The 20,755-nt window shown below is 41.7% G+C and overlaps 1 protein-coding gene across 3 annotated transcripts in view; it reads left to right on the top strand.

Moving 5' to 3' along the window:
- TPK1 (thiamin pyrophosphokinase 1) overlaps positions 1–20,755 on the top strand; it is a 252,420-nt gene that overhangs the window by 66,467 nt on the left and 165,198 nt on the right. The gene's annotated exons all lie outside the window — the stretch shown is intronic.

Below are 20,755 nucleotides of genomic sequence, written 5' to 3'. Positions count from 1 at the left end.
AAAGTTGACTCTGCTGCCTTCCCACAATATTCACTACCGCTCTTTATTGGTTACAGAGTTACAACTGCCATAAATAAAGAAAACAAGAAGAGAAAGAAGAGGCAGATAGACAATTTATTTTCATGGGCTTTGGTTGCCATTTAAATCACAATTGTCAGAGTAAAGTGGAGTTTAATGGTCATTCTTAACAAGTTCAGGAAAAATGTGCAGTTCTACCCTTTCCGTGTTGCATTTTATGGATCTAGCACATTTGGTTCAGAATAATGATGATTCAATAATGACATTTTATTATTCAAGCTTGATGAATAGGATTGGGAAGGGTGGTTTATTTTAGCTTTCCATTTCACTGTAACTAACAACTTGACAGGCGTGAGACACTGACTGCTGCTGTACACAGACTGTGTTTAATGTTTTTAATCAAGTGCTGGAGCGAAACCAGAACCATCTCCAGTCTGGTTCAGGCCCTGGTCTGTCTGTTGGTGGAGTTCTGTCCCGCTTCTTTTCACACGTGTTTTGTGGATTAGAAAGCAAATACATAGGCTTACATATGTGTATAGCCAACAATCTCTTACAGCGCTTTTCCTGCAGAATCCCTTTGCTGAAGTACAATCATGTGAGAGAAATCTGGGCGTTCCCAGGGCAGGAAACAGGTACAGAAATGATACAGGCGATGGAGGCCTTTGGTGGGGGTTTGTGCCCCGCCAGGCCGCCCTGCCAGCGCCTGCCGGCCGCCCGTACACAACAGGGGCTCTTGCTGGTCCTTCCTTGCCGTGCCTGAGGTCTGTTTCCTCTGTTTACAGTGGACAAGGTGAGAACTCCCTTTTGATTATAAAGAGGTTTCAAGTGGTTGAATGGTGCATTTTAACTAGTTTGATGGGAGTAAATCCATAGTTGTTTCATTTTGCTTTACTTCATGAACTGATACCACTGTAGGCAACATGACTGTTTATAAAGAGGAAGGTAATTTTTTAGAGAAGTGGAAGTTTTAAAATATATCCATTGGAAATGGAATTTATCCAAAATAATATACAGAATTCCATTATGCTAACCATTTTGCTGTTTGTTAACTGGTTTCCTTGCCTGTGTAAGCAGATCAAATGAAAAGGAGAAGGATGGATGCTCCAAGTGACTTGTGAATTTAATATAACTTATTTTGTATTTTCAAGTATGTGAGGTTTGAACCAGCATTTAGTCATAATTATCCTGATAAGTGGGATTCTAGACAGCACATTGCTGGGTAGCTTGGTATAAAATTTTCTGTTTATGACTGAAAGAAATGCAGACAGGCCCTGTCTTAACAGTGCTTGCCATTTTTTGACTCCAGGATGGTGCAGAGGTGATACACATTTAGTATAAGCCGCACTTAAATTTTGGGTTTTGACCTGTGCCGGGCAGGGGCAGTGAGCCATGGCCCCGGGCCAGGCACGCGACCACGGCGGGAGCAGCTGATGCTCCGCAGCGCACCGAGGTGCCCGCGTTTTAGGGTGTTGTGTTCCACGCATGTTTAAAGTGGACTAGGCTAAGCTGTGACGTCCGGTAGCTTAGGTATGTTAAATGCATTTTTGAGTCAGGATGTTTTAAATTTACAGTGGGTTTAGCTAGACATAATGCCATTGTAAGGTGAGGAGAATCTGTATGTAATTATTTAAAAAGCTGATCGAAGTTCAAAAAGGAGTTGAGTGGCGGTGAGAGTTTCCGTAGCCAAACCTATCAAACATTGAGGGGATAGCGCAGCGTCCCCACGGCAGATCTAAGGTGCGTGCGTACATGTGCGTGCGTGTGCATGCGTGTGTGCGTGCATGCCTCTCTATCGTCTGCACTGGAGAACCTGTAGTTTTCTTATTTTATAAGTAGAAACAGTAAAAGCTACCTTGTTGGATTTTTGTGAAGATAAAATGAGATAATATCTAAACCTTGAAGATTGTAATTACTTGATAAATGGTAGTTATTATTAGAATCGTTGTTATTAAAAACTGCATAGTTTTCACCTTCACAGGGTCCTTGGAGTTTCATGAATGTAGTATATCGATGGTCCCAGTAATCACGCTTTACCAAGGTTTTTCCTCCTTGTTCTGTTTAAGGACTATAGTTAGGTTATTTCTTTAACTGAATTCAGCATTCCACTTTTTCTTTCTTAAGAATAAAACCAAAGAAAAACAATTAGGAAACAGAAAGCAACCCACTTTACCAACCCCATTATTTTTTACCAAGATTGAAAATATAATTTAAGATTTTAGACAAAGTAAACACACACACACACACACAGAGACAGGGAAGAAAAAGAAGGGCACCAGATTTTTGTGTATTGATTCTCTATCCTGACACTTGACTGGATTTGTTTATTGGTTGTAACAGAAGTGGACATTCTGGTGGTGGTCCTGATCTTAGAGGGAAAGCTTTTAGCTCTTTTACCATTGTGTATGATGTTAGCCCTGCGCTTGTTATATGGGGCCTTTATTATGTTGAGGTATGTTCCAACTATACCTGCTCTGTTAAGGGTTTTATCATAAATGGATGTTGGATATTGTAAAATGTTTCTTTGCATCTGTTGAGATAATCATATGATTTTTATCCTTCATTTTGTTGATGTGGTATAGCACATCATCTGATTTGAGGATTTTGAACTATCTTTGTATCCCTGGAGTAAATCTTACTTGATTGTAATGTATGACCTTTTTAATGTATTTTTAAAATCAGTGTGCAGATATTCTGAGGATTTTTACATCTATGTTCATTAAGGATATTGGCCTATAAATTTCTTTTACTACTAATGTCTTTGCCTGGTTTTGGAATAAGGGCAATTCTGGCCTCATAAAAATAGCTTCAGTTTTTTGGGGGGATGTATGTATGTGTGTGTACGTGTGTGTAATATTACTCAGCCATAAAAAAAGAATGAAATCTTGCTGTTCGTGACAGCGTGGGTGGACCTCAAGGGCATTATGCTAAGTGAAATTAGTCAGACAGGGAATGACAACTACTGTATGATCTTGCTTCTGTGTGGAAACTATTTATATAACTATAGATACAAAGAACAGATTGGGTGAGAGGGGGGAAAAATAAGTGAACTTTTTAAGTTTAAATAAATTTTAATAAATGAAGAAAGGGCACTCAGGGGAAACGGTAATATAATATCTATAATCATACCATCCCAAAATGTCCCCTGTTAGCACCTTGGAGTATTTCCAGTTTCGTGGTGTGTGTGTGTGATTGTATTTACTGAAATGGAACCTGTTATTTGAAAACTAATCCTCTGCTTTACTGACGTGTCACAATCCGTGCGAGCAGTCCCGTGTTCGCAGTACGGGAAGGTGGGAAGTAGTTACGGTGCGTGTGTCTAAAAGCGCCACTCTAGCGCAAGTGCTGCTGCCCAGTTTTTGTTTGTCTATTTTTTTCCCTTTGCGTTTATTGTCCCCCATGTTTTTCTTTTAATGTGCTAAACTAATTCATAATTTTTTTTGAAAAGTATGTTTATTATTATCCTCTGGCTCTTAATGTTGCCTATAGGTATTGAAAGGTGATGGGTCGTAATCTTCTCAAGGTCAAAAATTTGGCATGGTGATGGATTTTGAATCTCAAAGATACTTTCAAGTAAAATGAGGAGATAAACAGCTCTAAACATTTAGCATATAGACCATCATTTAACACATGTGCATTGAAAAACAGTGTGCAATAAACTTAAAATTTTTTTGAAGTTCAAAATTAAAATATTCATTTAACAAATAGTTTACTGGATGCCTATTACACACCAATCAAGTGTTCTTTTTGACTCTGGGACTACAGTTTTAGCTACGACATGCTCTCCGCTCTCATGGAGCCCACAGTTTATTGGGAAGGATGTGAGGAAGAGAGATCTTTAAAAAAAAGAAAAAAGAAAGAAAAAAGGAAACAGAAAACCTGAGGCGGAAATATCCAATGATGATAAAATTAAATCAAAAGGTGAGGTCTTGAGGAGGTGTCTCTCTGAAGAGATCACATTTGAATCGCAATCTAAACATGAGAAGAAACTCTAACCAGTGTGGCTTAGTTGGTTAGGCATCCTCTGGCAAAGTGGGAGGTCACCGGTTCAATTCCTGGTCAGGGCACGTGCCTGGGTTGTAGGTTCAGTCTATGATCGGGGCATGCATAGGTGGCAACTGATTGATGTTTCTTTCCCTGTTGCTCTCCCTCTCTTCCCTTCTACCTAAAAATTAATACATAAAATAGTTACAAAACAACATAAGAAGAAACCAGCCACCTTAAAAGCACAGGTGGCAAAGCGTTCCTAGCTGAAGGAACAGCAGGTGCAAAGGCGCTCAGAGTGGAGTGAGGTTGGTGCATTTGAGAAACAGAAGGAAAGCCGTTTGTTGCTAGAGGGTAATCAGTGATGAGGATATGCAATTCTATTTAGTTAGAGAAAAAAACCTTTAAGAGCTATATGCTTACAAAAGCTTAAATAGCATGTTTGAAAATTTCCATATCATCACATGTGTGCGCAGTTACCCACTTTCTTGGACAAAAGCATTAAATCTGAGCTGTAATAGTTTTTAGAACCCATTTTCGCTTCACTGCTTCACTGTTTTCATTGATTAAGGCTGAGAAGGATTGTGTGTCCAAAACTGCAAAACTTGTCATCATTTGCCAACAAAAAAATTGGGAAGAACTCTAATTTGCTTTTTCGTATACTTGCAGTAGCAATTCAAATGTTTGGTGATGGTGGTGGTGATGGTAGCAGCGCTAACGGTAGCTAACGTTTTTTTAATCCTTACCTGAGGATTTTTTTTTAAATTGATTTTAGAGGAAGGGGGAGAGAGAGAAAGAAACATCAAGAAAAATTGCTAGGTTGCCTCCTGTACACAGCCCAGCTGGGGATCAAACCCGCAACCTAGGTAGGTCGGGAATTGAACCCACAACTTTTGTTGTATGGACGACGCTCCAACCAACTGAACCACTGGCCAGAGCTGATAGCTAACGTTTTTAAAGTGACTATGTTTCAGGCACTCTCCTGAGATCTTTTTGTAGATTGATTGATTTTTTTACCCTAGGACGTAGGTGCTCTTTCTTATTATCCCCGCTTAACAGGTGAGGGAACTGAGACATAAAGAGATTCAGTGATTTGCTCAAGGTCATATAGCAAATCACACTTGCTCAAGGTTACATAACAAGCAGCCCAGCTGGGATTCAACTCTTTATTTATTTATATGTATCTATACATAATACAACAAAACTCTGTAAGTCATTGGTGATTCATCTCTTATTATATGGAAAGTTAATGAATATGAGGTGTAATGAAAATCTAGTGTTTTCAATTTGTCTTTACGGAAGATGTGCTCCTTTTTTAGACACTGTTGTGTGTCGCGCGCCATTGAGTCACTCTGACTCCCTGTGAACCCGGGGTGACCGACGCCCACGACGCCCCGCCGTCCTCAGCAGCCCTGCTCAGCCCCCGCCGGCTCCGCCTGTGGCCTCTTTTCTGGAGTCAGTCCCCCTCCTACCTGGTCTTCCCCTTTTCCTGCCACCTTCTCTTCTTCCCGGGGTTCTTGTCTTTTCCAAAGAACCCCTCCTCCTCACTGTGTGTCAGAAACAGGACAGCTCAGCTCTGCTGTTTTTGCCCCCACGATGTTCCAGGCTTAGTTGCTCTGGACCCCCTCCTTCGCCTTCGCTGCTGGTCCGGGGTGTCTGTGGAGCTCGCCTCCAGCGCTGCGTCGCGCAGGAGTCAGTGTTTTCCCGTCGGCCGCCTTCACTGTCCAGCTTTTACCTCTGTCCCTCAAATGCTGCTGTTAGCACATACAATCTGGCTTTAGGTGTTTATCAAAGCTGACCAGAGAAAAAGGCGAGACTCTAAATTCTTTGTCTCGTTACATTGATCTTTTTAAGGTGATATAGTGTTTTTCAGGTTTAGCATCTTTGGATCCTGTCATGTTTACATGTTTAGGTTTTTAGCAGGGGCTCATGTTTGGAATCCAACATGCTCAGCATCTCTAAGGGCCTAAACACTCACGCCCTGCATCCTGGCGCAATTTGAAGGGAGCACAGGCCTTAGGGACCTGTTACATTTTAGGTCATCACAGGGTCTTGGTTAACCATTATACTTGACTAAGAACAGTTTGCTGGATCTTACAGCTTAAGATGAATAATACTTGGTGTTCTTGCATTCCAGTTATATGTCACATTTTTATTAAAATGCAGTGGCAAAAGATAAAATATTTATATCAATTAAGATTTAGACATAAAGTTACAGCCACCCAAGGTGAAAACTTTTCTAAATATATTTGACCCAACGTAATGTACAGTAAGTGTGGTACTTGACTATATATATATATATATATATATATATATAGTCAAGCACCAGCGCTTACGGTTCGTGTGTTGTGATATTAATCCATAAGTGCTTTTTAAGAACTTAACATGTGATTAACTGTTTCTGTGTATTAATTCATCCTGACCTCAGCTGCAGTACAGAGGTCTATGGAAGGGCAGCATAGGTAGGGTTTTTAAATTTTTTGTTTCATATCTTTTACAGTTTAGTGATGGCTTTAATGTTAGGCTTGTCTTTTCGTCAAAATTGTTTACAAATGACATTCTCACATTTTACAATAATTTCCTCTGGAAGGGAGCTCTGAGTGGATGATTAGACTCATGTGACTAGATAAATGCCATGAGCGGGGTTTTGTTACTAAGTGGAGAGAATAGTTTAATGTGTCCCCGTGTGCTCATCGTCCATGTGCAACAATTCCTGGCCAGTTCTGCTTCATGTTTACTCTCCCTCACTGGGGTATGGGAAAGCCAGTGCCAGGTATCATTCATTTCCATCCAAACATAAGGACATTTTTAAAAGGTTTATTCCTGGTCTTTGTTTTATGCAGCTCACTTAGTATAATATACTTAAGCGTCTCCAGATGAGAAATGTTGGAGGGCCTCATTTGGCATGCATGGGTTAAGCAGATGCCCAGGAAAGATGCGAAACAGATGAAATTTTATGTTTTAGATGCTGTGATCAAATGTGCTACCGATCTTCCATTATGCTTTCCTCAATAGAAAAACACGGAATCATCTTTGACGCTTTCCTTTTCGTCCTTCCCTACTTCCTGATATGTTTTCAAAATCTGATCTGTTTTATTCTTTAAATGTCTGTTTGACTTTCAACTGTGTATGTCCATTGCAGCCACCGTCCTTGAGTGATCGTTGCTTATCTCCCAAGCTGTTTTCTCTGATCCCGTTTTCTCTTCTGTCACCACCGGTCTCTTGGGCCGCCGCCCCTCCTGGCTTTCACTGCGTCTTTCCAATAGCTTCGGGATTTACTCCATCTCATTCAAATTCCTTTTTCTGATACTCGGTTTCTTCCTTAAGCTGAACCTGCATAACCTCCTCTTGTTTTCTTTACCAACGGGAGCCTTTGCAGTTGCCCCCGGAACGCCCTTCCTGTGAGCTGGGCGGTGCCTGCCGGGGCCTCTCCGCGTCCACGGTGACGTGCACCCCCCATGGGGCCTCAGGTCGGCCCCCTCTCTCCCCGGACCTCTGGTCCGCATTTCCATCAAAGTCCAGCGTATCTCCTCTCTGCTGTCAAGGCCTGTACTGACCGCTCCCTTTCAGAGTTGGTGTGAGCGTGACTAGTCGATGGAGGGAGTGTTCAGTTGTACTGTTTCTTGTATTATTTCAATTTTCTAAAGGATTTTTTGTTTGTTTGTTTCTAAACTGCATAGATGTTTTTTTGAGTACAGGGGGTTTTCAAAACAATATTGGGCACATAGTATCAACTTCACTATACCCATTGATTAAAACTCTTGAATACAATGTATATGCATGGGCTATTTTGGCTAACGATCTGGGGGGTTTTTTTGTTTTATAATACACATTTCTTTGTCTTTTTTACAGACTGTTTCACTTCGCTCACTCTGTGTCAAACAAGTTGTTTAGATTTAATTTCTTTGATGAACTCTTTGGGCTCTTACTCATCTTCTATGATCTTGCCCTATCTTTCAAGAGTCCTTGTATCCCTTTGAATTTTTTCCTTTTTCATTGAGTTCTTTGGGTTAATATTTCTAGTCCTGATTTTCATTTGCTTGATGGCAGCATTTCTCAGATGGCTTTTCCTCCTGGTTTTCCCATTTATTTCCTGTCCCTGCTTCCCTCTCTTGTCTTTCCTCCTCCTCCCTCTCCTTTCATTTCTTGGTCTGTTCTACATCCCGTGCTCGTTCTTTTTTATGGACCTTTGAGTGACTTGAATCCCCTGGACCCGGAGCTGGAGGCTGCGGGAGTGGGGCCTGGGAGAGCAGAGGGAGCGGGCAGCCTCCTGTTCGCAGAGGCCCTTCGTGCAGGGCTGTGCGCGGCCTGTTTCATGTCTGCTCATCGGTCCCTCCACCGCAGGGCCAGAGGCTGCCACCGCCCGGCCCGACCCCCTGGCCTCAGTTTCTCTGGCTTAGCTCTGGGCCCTGAGGCAGGTGCCCCCTCGCAGCGTCTCCCCGCGCACCCCTGACTGCGTCTCACCACCTGTGGCTGCCCTTTCACGTGCAATGGGATTCGGCGGGAGAGTTCGCCCAGTTTCCCCTGAGATGTACTTTCCATTTCTGTTCCATTCTGTTGCTTTGGGAAGGCGAGAGGACAGAGACTTCTCCGCTCTGCTATCTTTTTACATTTTTTTCTTTAAATTTTTCAGTAATTTAGTCCAGCTAACAAAAGCCTTCTGAGGGGTGTTATTTAGGGTTTGGCTTCTTGGCTCCTTCCATTGCTTGGTGACTTTTCCTCTGACAGGTAATTGTTGTCCTCAAGGACTGGATTTCACTGTCCCTGGTTCCCGGGTGGGTTGACTGGGTACCATTGGGGGGGGGGGCGACAGAACCCCACACTGTGAGGCCGGTTTGCTTTGAGGACACACCATAGTAACGCACTTCCTACAACTAGCAGAGAGAGAGAGACAGTTCCAGCTCAGTGTGTTCTCCAGGCTGTATTGTCCTTCTTTGTGCATTTATGAGGTTGCATATTTTATCAATTATTAAAACAAGCTTGACTACATCTTTTTAAAGAAAATAGAAGTATCTTTTATTTGCCTGCCTTCCTATCCTGAGGCGCTGGTTTCCTTTTATTATTGAATTCTACTTAAGTGTTGCTTTTTGTGTTCAAGGATCAAAGCTGCAGGGAGAAAAAGTTACAGTGGGAAAGGAGATAGTTGTTTTAGTTTCTGTCATCAAATACCAAAAGTTATTTTCAAATGCACTGCGGCCAGAAAAAGGAAAAAACAAAACACCCACTACCTGCCAGTCATTGAAAGTGACTAAACAGCATGTGTCTGCCATGCAGAGTTTATAATTGTTTCAAATTTACATGCACAGCAATGAAACACATTTTGCATAATGAAATATTTATTTTTATTCATCATGCTTGCAAGCTGGGCTCCATTCATCATGTTTGCAAATAGCAGCGGGAACATTTCTGTAACCTGAGCCAAATGTAATTTCCAGCTGTTGAAATTAATTCTTTTTTAGGTCCTGTTAAAAAACTATCATCTAACAACAAATCTCACTATTTTTCTTTTTGCTCTTTTTACACTTCCATTGATTCTTTTTGTTTTTATTTTAACATGAGTAGAAGTGTTTTTCAGGGATGCATGGTGTGCGAGAAAGACTAGAACACGTAGAAGGCATTCCTAGCCTTATCATTGTGCAAATTACTCTACCATTCACAGAGCTGATTAACATTCTAATTTTGCATCAATTTTGTCTGTTTTTTTTTAAGTCACCTATAGACTTAGCAAATATAAGCTTGCTATAATATTACGTATTTTAAAAAATTGCTATAATACAAAGATCCCAGTGTTCTCATGTAGATTTGAGTAAAGGCTTGTGCAAAAGCCCCAAGGTTATACAATACCTGTGGCTTCTTCCTTTGGGATGTAGCAGGTTCATATGTATAGTAGATGAGAGAGGCTTTGTTCTGGGCACTGCAGTCCCTAATCATGGATGTTACGCACACAACTGCTTGTTTGTTAGATTTGGTGATTCTGAAGGTATGGAAGTAGGTGCTAGATACTGTGAGGTAGGTAAGAAGTTAAATTTATTTTTTTGTATGCTCAGTGTTTTATTTCAGTTGTCTAAAGTTACTCAAGGAAGAAATAACACCAAAGAAATGATTATTGTTATTATTCTAAATCAAAGGACACAGGTCTTGCCCAGGGTTACTGGGGTAACTAATCCAGCCCAGGCTCGGCAGACTGCGGTAGTTTGTGCTCTCTCCCGCCTCGGCCTTCTGTCTGGCATGATTCCCTTCCCTGCTTCCTTTTCCACTAGGCAAACTCATACTCTTAAAGTGATAGGAAAGCATTATTTTTATTATCTGTGGCCTCGGCTCCTGCCGTTTGCCGAGTTGGCTGTGTCCTCTCTGCCTGTCCCCATGAACCTTGCGATTAGTCCGCTGAGGAGTTGTCTCACGTTGTTACATTTGTCTCATACCTTCTGGGACAGTGCTGGTTAAAATAAATGCAATGGGAGCCACAGATGTGCAGTTAAATTTTCTTATAGCCATGTTAGAAAAGAGACATGGGAGAAGTTATAATACTGTCTTAAGTAACACAGTATATTCACAATATTATTTCAGCATATAACCGGTGTAAAAACTATTAATGATTAATTTGATATTCTTTTTGTACTTTTTGTACACTGGATTTTTAAAAACCCGGTGTTTATTTTACACTTACAGCACATCTCAGCTGCTCAGTTCCACAGTGGCTAGAGGCTGCAACACTGCATAGTGTTTCACGTTGCATAGTATATACCACACTGCATAGTATATGGCACGCTGCATAGTGGTCCACCCTGCATAGTATATACCACACTGTGTAGGATACCACAGTGCATAGCGTGCCCTGCTGCATAGTATGTGCCACGTTGCACGTTTCTGGATTGCGGCCCCCTTGAGAGCTGGAGCCATGCCTGGATGTTGCTGTATTTCTGGCTACAGTTGGTGCCCATTCAGTGTGTGCCTAAAATGAGTGAAAAAAATACACAGGGGAGATTATGACGTAGATTGGTGCCGATCACTAATAATATCGGTGCCTCCTGTGAAGAGAATCAAGGCACATTGACTAATGTAGAGGGCAGTGGGGGCAAGCTTTGAAGAGGTAAGTTGCCAAGGATTTCTTGCAGGGGACAGGTAGGAGCAGAAATAGTGGGTAGCCCGTCTCCGTCGGGCGTGTACTTTCCAGCTGATACCCGAGTCACAGCACTGGACAGTTGGCACCTTTCACTTTTGATGAGAGACTAAGCTATTCCACCACAGTAGTATTCAAATTTATAATCAAGTCTCGTGTGCACCTCTTTAATACAAATAGAGCGTAGTGTGTCTGCTTTAGTTTGCTGCTGAACAAATAAAACTGATACAGTTGTGTGAATCAGTACGATCTGGATAGCGATTCGGTTTTATGTAGTAAATATAATAATGTGCATATTCCAAGACCCAGTGAATATCCACTTAGGTGTGTACCATTGAGATAAGGCTTTCTATCTGCACAAGGAGTCGTGTAAATGATAATTGCAGCATTTTTTAAAATAGTAAAAACATACCAACCACATAAATGTCTATTAATCAGAGATCAGATAAATATTTTTGATACATTCATTACTCTCTGCAGGAGTTAAATGAATCTAGTGAATTAGATTAGTATTTGCCCTCAAAAACATAATGTTAAGTGATAAAGGTGAACTTTGGAACACAATTTTTTTTAAAAATTAAAAACACATTACATAATATTATGTAGTATTCATTGATGCAAATGCATGCCATATAAAAATTAAACTGTAATGTTAAAACCAACTGTAGTTTGGTTGGTCATTAGAGCAAGATCTAGGGTCTAGGAAATATAATCTTATATAACTTTTTTTGTAACACAGTGTTGAATGGTAAAAACTGGCAACTCTAGTTGGAGGTCACAGAAATGTTATCTTGGTCTTTAATGTATGGTTCTAAATTTTATGTTTTATACATTCAGGAGATCTCCTTTGGGTCTATATATTTTTTGAAAGGAAAACTTTAGGATTAAAAACACGAGATATTTTTCTTTATCGGTACACTTCACGTGAATTATTTCAGTCCTTTGCTGCAAAAGATGCACAGATGGAGAAGTGCCCTTTGATGTGCACAAGTACAAAAGTACATTTTATAACTGAATTTACTTTGTTCTGTGTATTTCAGGCTAGGATTTTAATCCCCTACGGGAAAATACCTAATAAACTGTGTCCCGCAGGACCTCTTGTACCCTCATGAGTTAAGATAAATAGTGTCTTTTAAAATCTAGAATCGCCTGAGTCTTTTAAAGATGGTGTGGCTGTGGCGTATTTCAGCGCCGCGCAGCAAGCGCTTGCGGAAGGCTGTGCCCGCCAGGCGGCGTCGGGCGGGGGGGGGGCGACCCGGGGACGAGGAGGACACCAGAAGGGGAAGCAGGGGGCGGCTGCTTTGGGTTCTCAGGGTATTGAATCAGCTGGGAAATGACCAAGTGAATAAACAGATATTCACTGTCAGACAACTTTCACGAAGTCCTCGATGTACTGCCTACCAGCTCTGCCTCGAGCCTTCACGACCTGCTCTGGGGCCATGGAGAGGCCCTTTGACGCGCTCCTCCCCTACAGCGAGGAGGAGGAGGACGCAGCGCGGTGTCAGCTGAGGGCGGGGGAGGGCACTGCTGGACGGCGGGGCTCCTCTCCCGGGTTCTGTGTCTTTCTCATGGCAGGGGCCGTGCAGCACCGGTTTTTCTGCAGTGCTGGGGGTCGGTCCTTTTCGGTCAGCACCCCTGCCTCCCCCGCCAGGCGATGTCTCGACAGATTACTGCCAAAGGGGACGCCGCCTTGGCTGGCTTTCTCCAACACCCTTTCAGGGGGCCTCGTAGTGAATTCCAAGGCTGGCGCCGCCGTGTGAACCGTGTCCCCAGCCCATCGGGGGAGGCCCTCCCCAGCACTGAGCCCTTCCCATGTGGTCTGCCGCCCACTCTTCTCCGCCTTCACCCCTCTGTTACCCCGTCGCTGTGCGTCATTTTCTCCTGTTCAGTCGCTTTCCCAAGTGACTTTCTCTGTTTAAATTTCTGTGTGGTATCCCCTGACTGGACCCTGATGGAGATGGAAGGCCAACTGCGTCCTCTCCAGGGTGCTCAAGCCAATAAAAGCGACTGTAATATTTAAAGGTTCTCTTGGGACCTCTTCAGCCTGTTCTCCGTTTTCTGCTAGTAAGGCCTGAAGTTAGCGCTCTGGATGGGTCGCTGGTCCGGAGAGGCGAGCCTCGCTGCGGCTCTTCCCGTGTAGCGTCCTGTTGCACTGGAAATGCTATGTGCGTGACTTGCTGGAGAAGTTGGTGTTTCAGATTCTAAGCCTTTGTTGTTTCACCCTTGCACTTCAGTTTGCTTTACTGAGCATCCCAAATGCTCAGTAGAGGTTTTCTGTGTAACAAAAATAATGTGGGCTTTATTCCCAGTGGGCCTGGGTTCTGATTCTAGCTCCGCTGTTACGCAGGACGGTTGTGAACAGTACCAGCGTTTGCTTGTTGCTCCAGACAGGAACCCGAGGGGCATCTCTGATTGCTTTTCACCACCCTCCCATCCAGTCTCTTAGCCAATCCAGTCACCTCTTCCTCCCAGGTGGACCTCGAAATACTCCCACATTTCCCTGCTTTCTGTGCTACAAAGCACCCTCTTCCCTGGGCTCTGCAACAGCCTCCTGACTAAGGTCACTACTTCCGCTCTTGTCTCCCTCCAACCTGTCCTCAACATAAGAAGAGGAAAGACCTTTACCACGGAAGCTAGAGCTAGAACACGCAGACTTAACACCCGTGATGGCCGCCCTCTGTGCGTAGCTCGGCTCTGTCCCGAGGCCGGCTCCGGGGGCCTTCGGCTCCACTCGGCTTCTCTCTCACAGCCCCTCCCTTGTCTGACTCAGCTGCAGAGCGCCTGGCCTTCGTTTAATTATTTTTAAAAATTAGCGTCTCTATGCCTTAATAACTTATGTTTTAAAGGCTAAGATAATTTACCTCTGAGAATGCCCTGCGATAGAAACCGGGTAGTTAATATGTCATTTTATTTGTCCCCTGGAAGCACTTTGCCCTCTCGTTGTGCTTTGTGCCCCATGGTTGTAACTCTGAACCGAAGGGAGGCCTGGTGTGACTTTCTCAGTTCCTGCTCCTAACCTGAATCCAGTCATTCTTCTTCCTTCCACCTTTTTTTCTAGAAATATTATCCCTAATTATTCTCCCCTTCTTTTTGCTCAGACCTTTAGACAGCACCCCCTTTTTTCCCTAAGCAGGACGAAGAATTAGCTTATTGTTGTCTGTGCTCAGTTAGAAAAAGTATAGTCAAGTTCTAAGATTATAAAGATTATCATGTGGAACTCTCACATTAGTTAGCAGTAAAAATATGTGATTGCTTTTCAGTTTCTAGTTATTTTATATTAAGACCAAATTGCTGAAGTTAAGCTATTATTACTATTTACATGTAGTGATTATTGTTTAGCTAAAAGAATAGATGTGTTTACTAGAAATGCTCACTTAGTAAATTGTGTTAAAATATTTCTTTGAAGATGTCAAAGGTACTGGGAGAGGTACAAGTATGATCAGATTAGGTATTTTTCTCTCTACAAAGTAACAAATCTCAGTTTATTTGTGTAACAAATGATCTGATTTTTGGTACATTTTCACTTTTGATATATGCAACAATAAACGCCTCATTGGAAATGTGCCTTGCATGTAAGTTCTGAGATCTGTTACCACTGATCCATAAAATAAAAGGAGAGGGGAAGGAATCCAGGTGCCAAAAGAACAGGAAAGGAGGGAAATATGTTTCAAATCTCTACATTGTTCTCTTGCGTAACTTATTTGCATCAACAAAGTGATTTAAAAGGAAAAAAAAACACTTTTATTTTTTGCCAAGTGGACCGGCCACCACTGTTGCTCTTTTCTTCTATACCAACTCCAGGTAGGTGTAGACATTCTGTCCCTTTTGCTCATTCATGCAGACCTGCCACATCTCGTTACTCTGTCCTTGCTGCTTTGCCAGCGCGGTGCACTGTGGGGCGAGCCGAGCCACTGGAAGCTGTCACTTTCCATGCTCACGTCTAGGGCGATACTTGAGTGATGGTGGTTTCCCGTGGTGCGGGAGATGGTGTGAACTGCCCAGCGGACCCCAGACTGCAGTCAGGAGGACCTGACTTTGGTTGTTGTGACTGGTGGCAATAACTTAGTAATAGGGTCTCAAATGACTAGGGGACACAAATAGAGAGGGTGTGGAGTCATTTTTAGAAGATGAACCAGAATATTACAGACATCCAATGCACGTGCTCATTGTATGTGAGGTTTTCCTGATGATTCAAAAATCTAAAACCAAGGAGAACATGGTAGCTTTGTGTCTGGGATAGACATGAAGTCCGTGTAGCTAGGACATAGGTTGATTTGTTAGTTCACCTGACTTCAGTAGCTCAGTAGATGTAGGGGTGACAGCCCTGCTTTTAAATGGGAAGTTTAGGGAATAGCAATGAGCAAGATGACCTTACAGCTGCATATTGTAATTCTGGACAGACTGTCAAGGTGGAAGTGGTCCTCCAGGTAGGGTTCTGGTTCTTGACTGGGAGTGATTCTGCCCAGGTAGGGACACATGGCATTATCCGTGGATATTTTGGTTGTTGCCGTGCAGCGGTGCTCAAGGCATTTGGAGGGTAAGGCCACAGATGGTGCTAAACATCTGACAGTGCACTGGACAACCCCACACAGTGAAGGCTCGAACTGCGAATAGGGCCAAGGCTGAGTTACCCTGTATGATAGCAACACCGCCACGGGTCTGTTACACGTTTTCTTACTCCTCGCAGACTGTGAGTGTGCGTGTTTGCCACCTTGTCCCTAAAGCGTGGCCAGTCTTTAGTGAAAATGTAGTGGTTGAGAATGCTCTCGGCCTTAATTGTTCTGACAACTCTGATTTGGACAAACATGCATGCGCTAGCCTCACAAGGTAAGGCCGTGTCTTTGGGTGCAGCTTAGCTGTTCGTGGTTTTTACACACTGTGGGCTTCACTTGTCTTTTAGGATTTTCCTGTGCCACTTTAGGATACGCACACAGCTTGATGTTTGGTTGTTTTTAAGAATTTTTAGTAAAGAGGTATTTGGTGTCGCTCGGTGTTAAAAAGGTACTGCTTGTAGCCTTGATAGATAGCATCAAGAATGAGTAAATGTCATACTTTCCTCCGCAGCACATAACTAGGGAGGAGGAGAAAGGAAAATAGAATTTCTCCAGTGATGTTTACTTACAAGGTAATACAGATCTCTATCACACGGCTTGAGCCAGGTCACTGGGACCGGGGCAGCACTGTGTGTGTAGATGCACAACATAAATTCCACTTATTTTTATTTGAATAACTAATGAGTACAGAAGAATAATTCTGTACTCCTTCCACTTACTATTGTGGGATATTACAAATAATGTGAGCTTCTTAATAATTGCACATAAATGGAGTAGAAATAAACCCTTTCATCTGAAACTCTGAGTTGTCTGAGCAGCAGTTAATGAGCATTGTGGTACTCGTGGGCAAACGCTGTCTCCCCCAGAGAATACGCATTTCCATGCAAGGCTTTCAGTGAAAGTCTGTCCACACGCGATAAAGCCTGATAGGGGAAGCCTGCTAATCGTCTGTTAACCATGTTCATGGACTTCCTGATCTGGGTTATAATCAAGGCTGCGCTGATGGTGGTGTATAAAATAATAGGCAAACTATCTACAAAACTATGCAGCCCTTCGTAAGGGCTTGCTCCGGCACAGGTTTGCGAAAGACTGTCCTTAGAGTAGACGTTACTAAGGCTGTTGCCTGGCTATTGCATGGCCGTGGGGACTTGAGCAAGGCTTTGGTCCCCTGGCTCCACCTTTACTGTGTGGTCTTCATTCTCTGGGTCGGCATGGTAAGTCACAGACCCAGGCTTCCACTGTCAGGGTGCAGGACAGTCGGAAAGGGACTCTGGAGAGCCTTTAGGTCTCCTTATCTTTGTCAGCTCACACCTCTGCCTCTGAATCAGTCCCTCGGGGCAGGAAATTGTTATGGCGCGGATTGAGCCGTTGGCTGTAGATTCAATGCCGTTTCCAGGCTGGGAGAGGGAGAGTGAGGTTCCTGGAAGAAAACCAGTTATGTAAGAAAATTAACCTTCGTTCCAGCCCTCTTCTGCAGACGTACCACTGCAACCAGTTTCTCGTGTTTACAATTATATAAGTGAAAATCAACACTGCTATCATTTTATATACAGATGATAGTGTCTTATGTTGTTTTTTTCTTGCTTTTTAATCATTGATCAATATATTTGAGAAACCTTGACAGAGTTACCCCTATCCATTTGAGTTACTACTGCACAGAAGATCTCACCAAAAGTTATTTAAAATTTTAAGTAACAATATATTTTATAAGAGATGACATGAACATAATATATGAATTACCTTTTTTCATGGTTCCATAATAGGGCTAAAATATGTTATACCAGCATTCAACTGGTGGCCATTTAAGTTTGCTGCTAGTTTTTTGTAGACTTTTCTGGATCAAAGGGCGCGCGTGTGTGTGTGTGTATGTGTATGTCTAGTCTCTGAAAAATTTTGTGAATTTGGTACTATATATAATAATCTTCATTTGCATGAGAATCGACACTCTTGGAATGAGCTGAGTCATAGGACTAACAAGTGCTTGATCCGGACTAGAACTGAAATCTTCTGTGTCTGGTGTTCTTTCAGTTAACTGAAACTGAAAACTGTTTCATTAATTTTACTTTATTTTTTCTTATACCTTAATACTTGGAACCAATTTAATGGTCTACTTTGCAGAAAGTCAGGTTATATCTGTCCAGCTTTTTCAGTGGGAATTAATGAAATAGCTACCTAACCTCTAATGTAATTGAAACTCTTCGTTGTGTGTCAGTAACATTAACTTACATTATGCCAGGCCAAAAAAAAGTTTTGTAGCTTAGAGATTTTAACACATTTTAGTCTTCAGCTGTTTATCAACCTGATGCATAGTAAATAATTGCTCAGCCACCAAAGTTGTAGTATGTGACAATCTGCAAAAATTTTGCTGAGCAAGCCACGGACGGTTTTACATTAAAAGGTAACTCATGAAGTAGCTTCTACTCATTAAAGCTTGGAACAGTTCAAATGATGATGGGGGTGAGCATGTTTTTGAGGCTGATTCATTATGATTTACCAAAAATATCTTACTAAAGAGTGCCATCTACTTCTGGTTCTTTTAGTTGGCCACTTTCATTAACAGTGATATTTTGTTCTTCATTTTCCAAATTGGTATCAGTGAATTTATACCAACATTATATAAGATATGCTTAAAGGATTTTATTTTTCAAATGCAAGTTATATTTGAGTACATATGTGGGAAATATTTTCAACTAGTTAAAATACTATTTAAATACAATTTTAAGTATGTTAGAACATGTCACTTTTAATCAGGCTTTCTTAAAAAAATAGTTTTAGGGACAGACTGGAACTTGCTCTTTTAGACATTTTGTACCCCAACATCTAGGTAAACAGGGGGTAGACTATAGATTTCACCATGGATATTTTGGCTCTCTTTGCATTTAAGACAAGAATAAATGTGGACAGGTTTACTTTCTGTGATTTAGTTATCTCTCTTTTCAGAAACTATTCTAAAATACCACTTTAAATTGAGGTATGAGAAATAATGGGCATTGGAAAAGATTTTGAATTGTAAAAGTGACCCTGGTCTTAGCTGAGCCAGGTTTGTTAATAAGCAGTTTTACAGACCCATCCGTTGAATCCCTCTCTCCTGTCCTCATTGCCCCCACTGCATTTTGCTGCTTTTGTTAGAGCGCTCGTTAGAGTCTACAATGCATTGAGCGTGTATTTGTATTTGCTTGTTTCTCTTTTTTTTTTTTTTACTATCATGTGAGCCTGGAGGGCTAGATCTATTTGTTTTTCGTCTTTCTATTTTAGATAAGGCCTGGCACATAATTGATATAAATGTTGAATTCAACTGATCTTGGCAAAATAATATACTGTGAAAATTGACAGGTTACTCTATTTCATAATCTTAGCCCTGATAAAGCTATTTCTTAGATTTTCATATTACTTCATAGACTCACTTTTTACATAAAAGGATCCCATGGACTTGTTAATTTTGTTTACAGAGAATTGTTTTGTACAGTCTGAGGGTAATTATTAACAGTTTACCATTTGTTTCTAAGCTGTTTTTTATACATAAGATAATCTCTCCATTTTATATTTTGATGATTTTGAACTTTTAGGTTTTGATATTGTTAAAAATGTGCAGAATATTTTGTAATCGATATTGTGGCTTAATTTGAATCTGGGTGCCTTTCCTTACAAGGAACTGTGCATTGTTGGTAACTGGCAAAATGGGATGTCCGCCTTGGATATCAGGCTTTACTTTTCTAGCAACACAAGCCTTTGTAGACTGTGTTTTTGTTTTAGTCCTCACACAAGGATACGTTTATTGATTTGAGAGAGAGGAAGAGAAAGTGAGACAAAGTTAGAGAGAGAGAGAGAAACATTGGTCAGTTGCCTCCAACATGAGCCCCAACTGGGAACAGAGCCCACAGCCTAGGCATGTGCCCTGACCAGGAATCGAAACCCACAGCCTTTTGGTGTACGGGACACCCTCCAACCAATAGAGCCACACAGCCAGGGCTAGACTGCGTTTTAATTCTAACAAAAATGGAGGAAGAGCACTCTTATTCATTTATTTTTGTTTTCCTTTTTACCTCCCTTTATATCCCTTTATTCTCCCCCATCTATATAACATGATCATGAAAATTTCCCCTACATGCATTTAGAACTGCATCAAACAGTGTCATAATTTTTTGTTTGTTTTCAATTACAGTTGACATTCAGTATTATATTTTGTATTAGTTTCAGGCATATAGCATAGTGGTTAGACAGTCATGTATTTTACCTTACCTTAAAATTTCTAGTACCTACCTGGCCCCATATGTAGTTATTACAATATTATTGACTCTTTTCCCTATGTTATACCTTACATCCCTGTGACTATTTTGTAACTACTAATCAGTCCTTCTCCATCCCTTCACCTTTTTCACCGAGTCCTCCAACCCCCCCCACCCCTCTGGTAACTATATGTCAGCACTCTCATTTATTAAAGGCGTCCTGTGTCTAATATTGTGATAAGCACTGTATATATTTATGAAATCATTAATTGCTCCGTAATCTATGTCAGAGGTCATATAATCCCCACCTACAAAAGAGAAAGCAGAAGCACAAAAGGAGTATCTTTTTTTGGCCACTTGACTTCAGTTTTGTTTCTGAGACATAGCAAAGAAAAAAGTTCACATATAGATTAGTGGAAAATACATTGGGACTTTTATTTCTGCCAATATGGTCAATTGGAATCCTTTACAATACCCTACCCGTTATTAAATGCCTGGAAATTTGGAGGTAGAGATTGTAAACTCTCTTTTAAATGTATAGTAAAATTTGCAAAAAGGCAAGAGGATTTCCTAAGTGCCGTAAGATGGAGAAGTAGCTCAGAAGAATCATTTGTTTCTTCTGAAGCTGCTGGGGCCTACGGTCTCTGCTGATCTGTGTGGTGTAGTCACTCTTGTTTTACCAGCTACGTGGGACCCGGAGGCAAGGCTGTGGTTGGTCAGGGCAGGACTCCAGCCTCAGACATCTCTGCATGCACTCTCCTCACCTAGAATAAAAACCAAAGTTTAATATTAACCGTTAGTTTTAAGATGTTAGGTAAAGGATGTTATAAAAGAATGGAAGAGGGAAGTGAGGCTAA

The sequence above is a fragment of the Pteronotus mesoamericanus genome, unplaced genomic scaffold, assembly GCF_021234165.1.
Source record: "Pteronotus mesoamericanus isolate MK-2021 breed Mesoamerican mustached bat unplaced genomic scaffold, CSHL_Meso_final scaffold_85, whole genome shotgun sequence".
NCBI classification, from domain to species: domain Eukaryota; kingdom Metazoa; phylum Chordata; class Mammalia; order Chiroptera; family Mormoopidae; genus Pteronotus; species Pteronotus mesoamericanus.
This window is presented reverse-complemented; position numbering and strand designations above follow the sequence as displayed.